This window comes from Dermochelys coriacea, chromosome 9 (genome assembly GCF_009764565.3).
Source record: "Dermochelys coriacea isolate rDerCor1 chromosome 9, rDerCor1.pri.v4, whole genome shotgun sequence".
NCBI lineage: Eukaryota > Metazoa > Chordata > Testudines > Dermochelyidae > Dermochelys > Dermochelys coriacea.
The window spans coordinates 23,412,424-23,421,752 of record NC_050076.1 but is presented as its reverse complement, the minus strand read 5'-3'; the positions used below and the strand labels follow the sequence as shown (position 1 = coordinate 23,421,752).

The 9,329-nt window shown below is 40.3% G+C and overlaps 1 long non-coding RNA gene across 1 annotated transcript; it reads left to right on the top strand.

Moving 5' to 3' along the window:
* The first annotated feature begins 786 nt into the window (after window positions 1-786).
* LOC119861018 lies at window positions 787-8,588 on the top strand. Its single transcript, XR_005294744.2, has 3 exons — window positions 787-2,708; window positions 8,172-8,233; window positions 8,341-8,588. It is a non-coding gene; the product is annotated as an uncharacterized LOC119861018 (long non-coding RNA).
* The last annotated feature ends 741 nt before the right edge of the window (window positions 8,589-9,329 follow it).

The following is a 9,329-nucleotide window of genomic DNA, read 5'->3' as shown; positions in this document are numbered from 1 at the left end:
AGCCTTCACCGCCAGAGCGCCCAGCCTGCTTGGGAGGCAGGCAGCTCTCAACTCGCCCAGTTTGCACTCCCAAAGGCTTTCGGGTGCTGGGAGGTAAGAGAGCAGCTCGTGGAAGCCAGCCCTGGTGCTCTGTAGAGTTCCCACAGCCTTTCCTCTTCTCTTCTTGCTCTCTGGCTGGTCTCTTTCTCCCTTACAATTGTCTCATATCTTTTGATGAGCGACAGACACCTTGGTAGGTTAAAGAGACAAGTGGGTGAGGTAATATCTTTTATTGCACCAACTTCTCCAGTAAAAGATATCGCCTCACCCACCTTGTCTCTCTAATATCCTGTGACTGACCAGGCTACAACTACCCTGCATACAATTTTGTTAGGTTAACGTTTTCATTCCTTCTGACTGAAGTGTCTTACAGTGTTTGAGATCCCTAGGAGTCTGGCTGAGTGTAAATCTAGACCTGCCAAAGCTTGTGATGCATATGAATGAGGAATCTGCACAGTCCTACATTTAAACAGAGGAGGAATTACACATGCCAAGGGGAAAGCAAATCCACGGCACACTTCCCTGAATCTGGGAGCAGTCTTGTTCCAAAGGAAATAGGAGTTGCCACAGACCATTAGTCAAACAACACAGGAAACATGGAACACTAACAGACGTGCAGGCTCAGTTATGGCAACACACAGCTGTACGGCACCAGATAAAACCAGACAAAAATGAACCACAGTGTAATAGCAGAGGCATTGGACAATCATGGACTACGGTTTATAAATAAGGAATTCAAAAGTCTTGTGTTACAACGGGGAAAAAAGTAAAACACATGTTTATGAATACTTTTTGGTCTGATTTCCCAAGGGGCAGAGCATCTATTGGTGTTCACAGTTCTGAGCATTTAGCTCCACTGAAAATCAGGTCAATACCCTGGCACCAGCGGGCTTCCAACGTTGGTTAGTAGAGAAGGCAAGGGTTTGGAGGGAAGATTCCCTCTCTCAAAGTTACTATTACTATTTGTACTGCAGTAGTGCATAGGAGCCCCAATCAGGGATGAGACCCTCATTGTGCCAGGCACTGTACAGACATATAACAGAAAGATGGGCCTTGCTTAGCTCTGAAGAAATTAAATTTGAGTATAAAATAGGAGACAACAGGTGGCTTTAACAAACCGGTGAGGAGAGCACAGGGCCGACTCTAGGTTTTTTGCCGCCCCAAGCAAAAAATGTGCCGCCCCCAAGCTCCGAGAGCGCAACTGCCTAAGCAAAAAAAAAAAAAAAAAAGGTGGGAAGGTGGGAGGTGGCTGGAATGCCGCCCCTGGAATTGTGCTGCCCCAGTTTCGTGCTTGCTTTGCTGGTGCCTAGAGTTGGTCCTGGGAGAGCACCAGGTAAGGAGACAAGTCTAGTCAGCATGAGAAGTGGCAGTCATTAACACCCAATGCTTAACCCTTGTTGAGTTTTTTGTAAGCATCACAGCAAAGTCTTTAGGAGGTATTAGCAAGAGAACAATGAGGTGGTTTTGCAGATGTTTATGGGTAGGTCTTCCTGTGCATAAGAGGCGGCTTGGAAGAAATACCGTGGAATATAGAAATCCTTCAATACGAGAATGTGACTCAAAAGTGCAAATGCTGGTGGAGAGGCGATCAATTGCCTTGCTCAAAACTAATGTTAATATCAAAGACCACAGTAGATATAAATAATAGACCAAAAAAACCCAACAATAGATGAGCGTTAGAGCTGCATCTTCCGAAGTTAAATAGAAATGGCTCTGATCCTGTGGAAAGTCACTTAGACGGCTTGTGGCAAGTAGGTCCCACTCACGCACAACTGAAGCACGCAAACATGAAATACTTGTATACAGCAGAGGACTATTCAGCATTTTATTTTTATTTTGCGAGGGTAAATCTATATATTCTTTGTAGCCTTCCTAATCCCATTTCCTGCATCTCTTCTTAAACCTCCTCTTCTCACCGCTGTATCCCCCCACAAGTACATCTCTGCAAACATTTTGTTACAAACTCGAAAATTTCTCAAGAAATAGCACTTCCCTCCCCAAACCAAACTGGCATGTTCCTGGGGGGAAATTTTATAAGCAAAGATGGCTTTTACAATCCAAACCTGTAAAAATGTGCACTTTTGGGATTTTTTTGGTGCAAGAACAGTCATTTTATCAAAATCGTGCTAAAGTGAGATATGTGTATGTGAAATGATACTGTGCAAAATGGAAGTATTTTCCATGTGGAATTCAGACAAATAAAACCCACTAATATTGCTTTGTTCCATCCCTTTCTCACTCTGCCTTCCCTTCTGATCCCCAGTGTGTCCCCTCTTCCAACTGCAGCCCTTCCTCTGAAAATCCTGGTCTACTCCATACCCAAACAATGAGCTATTCTGCTCTCTTCTCACTTTGCCTCCCCTTCCCAGCTTCTCCACCTTTACCCATTCTGATACCCCCTCAAAGGCCCATCTGTCCCTGGGAATTCCCCCACCCTAGCCAGAACTTGTGCATTTATCAGGAAAAGTTACCAATTATTAACTCTGCTGTGAGACTTCAGTAAATTCATCAGTCAGTGGTAAAGGATAATTATGTGGCTTGTATATATTTCCAGTTATCATGATATTACTATTCTTTTTAATTATGTGCAGAATCCTTTTAAGAGAGTAATGAGGAAGGGGAACTTGCTTCGCCTACCCGATAGTAACCCAGTTATCACAACTGAGCAGGTAAGATACATTTAAGCTTTTTCCAACAGATGAGGGGACAGTCATTGCAAGTGGGTGAATTGTAGTTTATGAAAATGCCTGTTTTAAGTGAAGACACTCCACCATTTTATTTCTATTACTTTTGGGCAAAGCAAAGCTTCATTCTAGAAGCTATAGATTACAGCAGTATTTTGCCTTTAGGCTTCAAAGTTACCGTGTTCCATTAAGAATATCTTTGAATTTTATGCATGTTTGTTTATTAACTCATACAGTGGACTAAATCCCTTGCATCTGTTACAAGGGTCAAACCTCTCAGCTAACCTTGGAGTTACCTAAACAAACTGGATGGAAAGTTTATACTTCTGGAGGTGTCAGTAAAGACTGAATATTTGATTAAAGTCCCTCTGTTTTCACAACCTAATCACTTATTTAAATTTATGTCCAAATTGGCATCATAATTTTTCAGGGAACAATGGAGTCTTCCATGTATGTTTTTATTCTAAAATGTTCCCTTTTAAATGTTTTTGATGTTTGGCTCATGTTCCCTTTGATTTCCTCTAGCTAAACAGCCACACTCCTACAAACTCCAACCTTCTCTCTCACATGCATACTCTGATAACATCTCGATATAGGCCACTTTAAAAATTAAATACAAAAAGTGATTCCCCTTATCTGGCATAAGTGATTTGAACTATGTCGGGTGTTTCCTGATGCTACCTTCTTGCTTCACCTGCTCCACTCTGCACAGACACCCTTGGAGGCAGGATGGGCTGCAGCAGCTAAGGAGATGGGCTCTGCAAAGCCAAGCAGGTGAAGGAAGTCAAGGCCAATAAGGGCATTAGGGGTTGAGGAAGGTTTTGGACAGGAAGGGAGATTGAGCAGGGATGGTCTGATGGGAAGAGGATTTTGTGTAAGGGAGACCCTAGAATGGTGGGGAATCAAGGCTTTGCAGGGACCCTGGTGTCCTATTCCAGGATACTGGTGCATCAAGGGTTCCCCATAGTGCAGCTACCTAGTACACCAAAGGCTCTAAATCACCAACACTGGGAAGCCCTACAATCACTGATGCCACTAGGCTCACCTCTACCCTAGCATCCTGTTTGGCCCTTGACCACTATAAGCTACTGTGCTCTTCCCCTGCCCCTGCTCTCTTTACCATCATCATCAGAGTTAAGGCTATTCACTTGCTCCCAAGTATGGCAGAGAAGGTATGTACATTGTTAGTAGTGGATGGTTATGGGTGAGTATGACAAGGATAGAGAACCTATACTGTGAAGTGGGAAGAAGGAGGACTTGCAGTGCTGATTTCTTAGATTTTTAGAGATCACAAAGGTAACATTTGCACTTGAGCAACCTTGATTCTAAATTAACAAAGTGTTTTGATTTGAGAAATACAAAGCTTGAATGCTGAGCTCATTCACTGGTCTGGGTCTGGGTTAGGGAAGGCCTCTTTCGTACATCAAAGCAAAGGCATTTGCGCCTTCCACAAGACTGAGACAAATATACTCACTTAAAATCTGGTTGCCAATGAGTGGTCCTTGAGAACTGAGGGAGCATTCTGTAGCAGCAGGTTCTGAAGGTACCTATACTCTGCTCATTTGGTGGAGATAACAAGGAAATCTGTTTAATGTCTAATGTCTGATAGTAGGAAAAAGATTAGTTGTCTAAATAAAAAAATTCCCTCTACATATTTATACAAGATGATCAGAGGCTGTAATATGTGAGTTTGTATCTTTTTAGAGTACATGTTTACCTCAGTTCACACAACTTTGACCAAATGTAGAGGTAACATAAATGGTGATGTAAGTTACATGCTAATAAATCGGAGTAAGTGTGTCTTATGTAACAAGGTAGATAACCTTCCAGGGCACTGAAACAAGGATAATTTATAAGTCAAGGGTGTGTTGAAAAACAGACACAAGGATGGTGTGAGAAAATCTAAGATAAAGGTGAGAGCTCATGGCTTGATTTGTTTTCACCCTTCTATTAACCACTTGCCTTGTACAACCTGTAAATTCCACACATTTATCCTCTATTTACCATTGTACAACTTACACCACAATTTTGTATCATCTCTGACTCTGTCCCCTTAGGGTTTCTTATAATTGAAATGGAAGCAGGAAGTGTTTTGGACTTATTGAACTGTTAGTGTACAAAGCAATCTGAGATTTTCTTTTTCTTACAGCTGTTTCTCATGCATCAAATATTTGTTTAGCAACCAGTTATTTTAAGTTATGTCATATTTGAAGAATATTGGCTATAACCTGTATAAAGCTTTTACAACAGACCACACAGACTCATAATCACTAATAGATGCCTTTGCAATGGAATGGAATGAATTTGGACAAAATTGTGTATATTTTCTTTTACAACTTTTCCAGTTCAGTTCTGACTTTGGCATTTCACGGTAGTTTACAAAACAAGTTCTTTATGGCCCCATCATGTGTTTTCAAGTAAATAATGCATGGCATTTTGTTTTATCCATCAATAACTATGGCCTGCTTATTTTTCTTTTCAACAATTATTCATAGAGGAAGTTTTAAAAAAATTTTATAGTCTCCAAAATTTGTTGTTGGATAAATCAAGTTCTGAAGAGTTGATCTTTTTAATTATTCAAAGCTGAACTTGCTTAGGGTAAGTTCAGATTTTTTTTAATGTATTTACCATTAGACTGAGTTTCATATCAGGAACAAAAGTTGTTGTTAAAGGTCTTTTACCATTTTTAAACCTTTTTGGGTTAGATTTTTAAAAGGCAGCCTGTACACATGCACACATTTTGTACCACTGAGGATAGATTCCATTCCTTGCACACACAGGTAATAGACTTCTCATTCACAAAATGTATTTGTCCAAATGGATTTTGTGCATGTAAACCACCTTGCTTTATCATGCAGGCGATAGTGATCTAAAAGTGTTTGTTTGGTGTGTTTGCATGCGAAAGGAGGCTGTACTGAAGCATACATTAGGCCTTTAATGTTTTAAGAGTGTATATTACAGAAGTGTAGATGTTCTGTAATAGTTTTGGAATACTGCGGGCTGATCTTGTTGTTGTGAGGTTTACTGTATGAATCTTTAGATTTAGTTTAATATGAGGACTGTTGGAAAAAAGAAGCTGGAAAAGAAAGAATGGCTCAAGATGAGCCACCATCCAGCAAACATTAGAGGGCTGTTAAGGGACGATGGCAGAACCATTGGCTCTGGGGACTGTGGTTCACTATCCTGCTGAGCCTGTAGGACTGTTTTTATGTAGAAGAGCTAAAGCTTAGGAACACAGAAGGACTGTAGTAGCTTTAAAAAGGTCTCTCTTTCAAGAGAAGGTGGAGCTGTTTGGGGTAACCAGATTGAGACAGAGGTGCCTGCTGGGGTAGTCTGAAAAAGATAGATCTATGTAGGTTAATATCTGGAGATGGTAAGCCTTTAGGTGAGATAAACATGCATGTAGACTTAAAATCTTTCTTTTTGAAATGTTTTGTTCCTACTGTTCAAATAAACAATGCCCTGGTGTAAGAAGGATGTCTGATCACCATATACCACTGGTCACAGACTTCGAAAGGGAAGAACCGCAGGTGTATGAATGTAGTCAGACTTGGACTGGCTGGGTACGTGAAGTTTACACACAGGGTGCTGCAGCCCAGGGCCTGTTCTAAGAGTGGAAGAACTGTGGAATTCTACCCAGGACAGATACAGGCATGAGGCCTGACACTTGAGAGATGCACTCAGACCACAAAGGGGACAGAAGTGCAGCTAGTTCTACAACTGTGCCAGTGTGTATATTTTACATCCTTTACATCACAAAATATTTCAGTAGTCCATGAGGGAGAAATACAGAGGAATTTATGAATTGCAGATGATTTCTGGGATACTGAATCCTGCTTAATAATAGTACTATACATGAAATTTACAGTATTAGATCAGATCAATCGTCAATACACTACCCTTTAGGGCAGGGGTTCTTAACCATTTTCTTTCTGAGCCCTCCCACCAACATGCTATAAAAACTCCGCAGTCCACTTGTGCCACAACAACTGTTTTTCAGCCCCAGTGTGGCAGGGCTTGGCTCAGCCCCACCACAGCTTGGGGCTAGGGCTTCAGTTGTGGGGCTCTGGCTCTAGCTTTCTGCCCTTGGTCCCAGCAAGTCTAATGCCAGTCCTCCTTGGCAGACCCCCTGGAACCTGCTCGCAACCCCCTAGTTGAGAACCGCTGCTTTAGGTGACTGCAAACCTTATTTACTGATGACCTCTATAATGCACCTAGTTAGTCATGCAGTGTTTGTACACAGAGAAGGGGAGAAATTCCTTCCTGACCTCTGTCATGGTCAGATTAGGCTCTTTAGCATGAGATTTGATTGTACGCTTGCAATAACTATAAATGTTAGTGCTCAGAAAACGATCCAATTCGTTATTAAATCCAACCGTGAACACTTCATTTCCCTTTGCCAGTTATATAATGACAGTCTGCACCTAATCCAGTTGGTTTTAATGCCCAGTGAGTAGGGCAGAACAGCACTAGTTCAGGCTTCTGAAGGAAGAAAGTGGTGGTGAGTTTGATAGCATTGTAAAATGTATTCTAGTGAACTGAAAATTTGTGTAGCTAAGCATAACACTTGGCTATATGCTATGAAGATGCTTTTGAATCTGCTTGGGTTACAAGGAGGCAGAAAAACTTCCAGTATTTTGCATTCAGACCTATTCATTCCACTCACAGGGTGATCTATGGAACAAAACAAAGCAATGCAATTAGTCAGTGTAATGCAACAGAGGTTCCCTTTTTTATTATTCAGAGCTCTATCTGATTTGAGATCCAGCTACTTCTCCTAAAAGGGCTTTGGGAACAAAGAAAACAGATATCTGTTAGAATCCAGCAGTACCAGTGTCTGCACAGGAAAATGCAAGGTCCACCCTTTGTTACCTACCATTTTGGCAGAAAGAACGTGTTTCTGGCATGTGAGGCAATACACTACCTTCCTGATTTTGAAGCATAAAGCAAAAATATTTTTGAATCTGTTCACAAAATAACACTGTGTAATATGATCCTAAGTGTATTTCCTGCTTCAAGAAATCTGGGAATAGATTTGCAAATAGACTTCCAGTAAATGCCCTCTTGGTCTCTGTAAATAATATGTTATGGAATGGTCAAGGTCAGGCAATGAGCAGGAACAGGATTTTGAAATTCTCTTTGTAAGTTCAGGGAGCTGTGTGGATGATACTTCTGCATTAGCCAAGATACCATGTGTGTATAAATTATATGCAATATAAACTTGGATGTAAGATTATGTAAACTGTCAGTATCTTCTATGGTAATAAAAACTTTTTTGGTCTGAAGAAAAAACTCAACTACAGTACTGTATCTCAATGATCTTTTGTAGCAGTGAGTTTCATAGGTTGAATATATATTGCATAAATAATTATTTAACTTTTTATTGGCTTTAAACTTACTGCCCTTCAATATAATTGTGCTTCCCCTTGTTCTTGTCTTAATGGACAGGCTAAGAGAGACGGCCCAGATTGCCAGCTCTGAACCTTCTCAGATTCTGCTGCGTGTTAGTGGTGAGTGGACCAAAATTAGACACAGTCATTCATATGAAGATAGTCAATTGATTGATAGCTCATTATAATATTTTCTGTATTTTATATCCCTTTTAAAAATATTTCAGCTTTCAGTGAAACTGAAAATGTCATGATTAGGCTTCAGAGAAGTCTTTTAACTGCTGCTGCACATTGGGCAAACTTCTCCATTGAATTATCCATGAGGACTTCTGATCTTTTTTCCTCAGAGGATCCTGCTAGTTCAGAGGCAGTAAGTATTGATAAGAAATCTAACTATATTTGTCAGTGTGCATAACTTTTAATCTGCCCTTGTGCTGTCCAATCTACTTTAGTTTTGATGAATAAAAACAGTGGTCTGGAGCTTGCAAACACTGAAGCCCAAGAGTAACTGTGTGAACTCAATGAGACTATTAGCATGCAAAAAGTTATTCACACAGGATCAGAGTTTTAGTGGAGTCAGCTGATTTAACAAACTCAGTGTTTCCTTTCATCCTCCAAAAAGTTAATAAATATATTAAACAGTGATCTCAATATAAGTCGTTTTAGTGTCAGTTGTAGTTATGCTATATGTATGTAATTTGGGGTCAGTTTCTCTGTTTGTTTAATAATGATACCATATCATAGTGGTGGAGTTCAGAATGAAACTGTTTGTCTACCCTTGGACAGCATATGTACTGTTTCAAGATTACTAATTCAGTACATGCACTAATCTGGAGTTTTAAAAGATTCTTTTTTGTGGGGGTATACTTCATATCAATGCCACATTTACAGGTAACTGCCTTAGGAAATGGTCACAAACTTAAGAACCACCATCTTTACAACTCTCATTAGTTTCTTAATACTTGTAGAATATCAGGTGTACATACACACTGAAAGAAGACATGGTAAGATGCGAGCATCTCTTGTTTCCTGTAGCAGAAAGGAGAGCTTCACTGTGTGCTGGTCTGAAATACTCAGAGTGGATACAGTCATGGTATATCCTTGGCTTGTAGGTGGAAGGTTAAATTTGTAAAAGTGAGATGAGCTCATACCAGAGATCTCTAAAACATAAGGCACTAAAAGCAGAATATCTAAGTTTACAATGTAAAGGCTAATA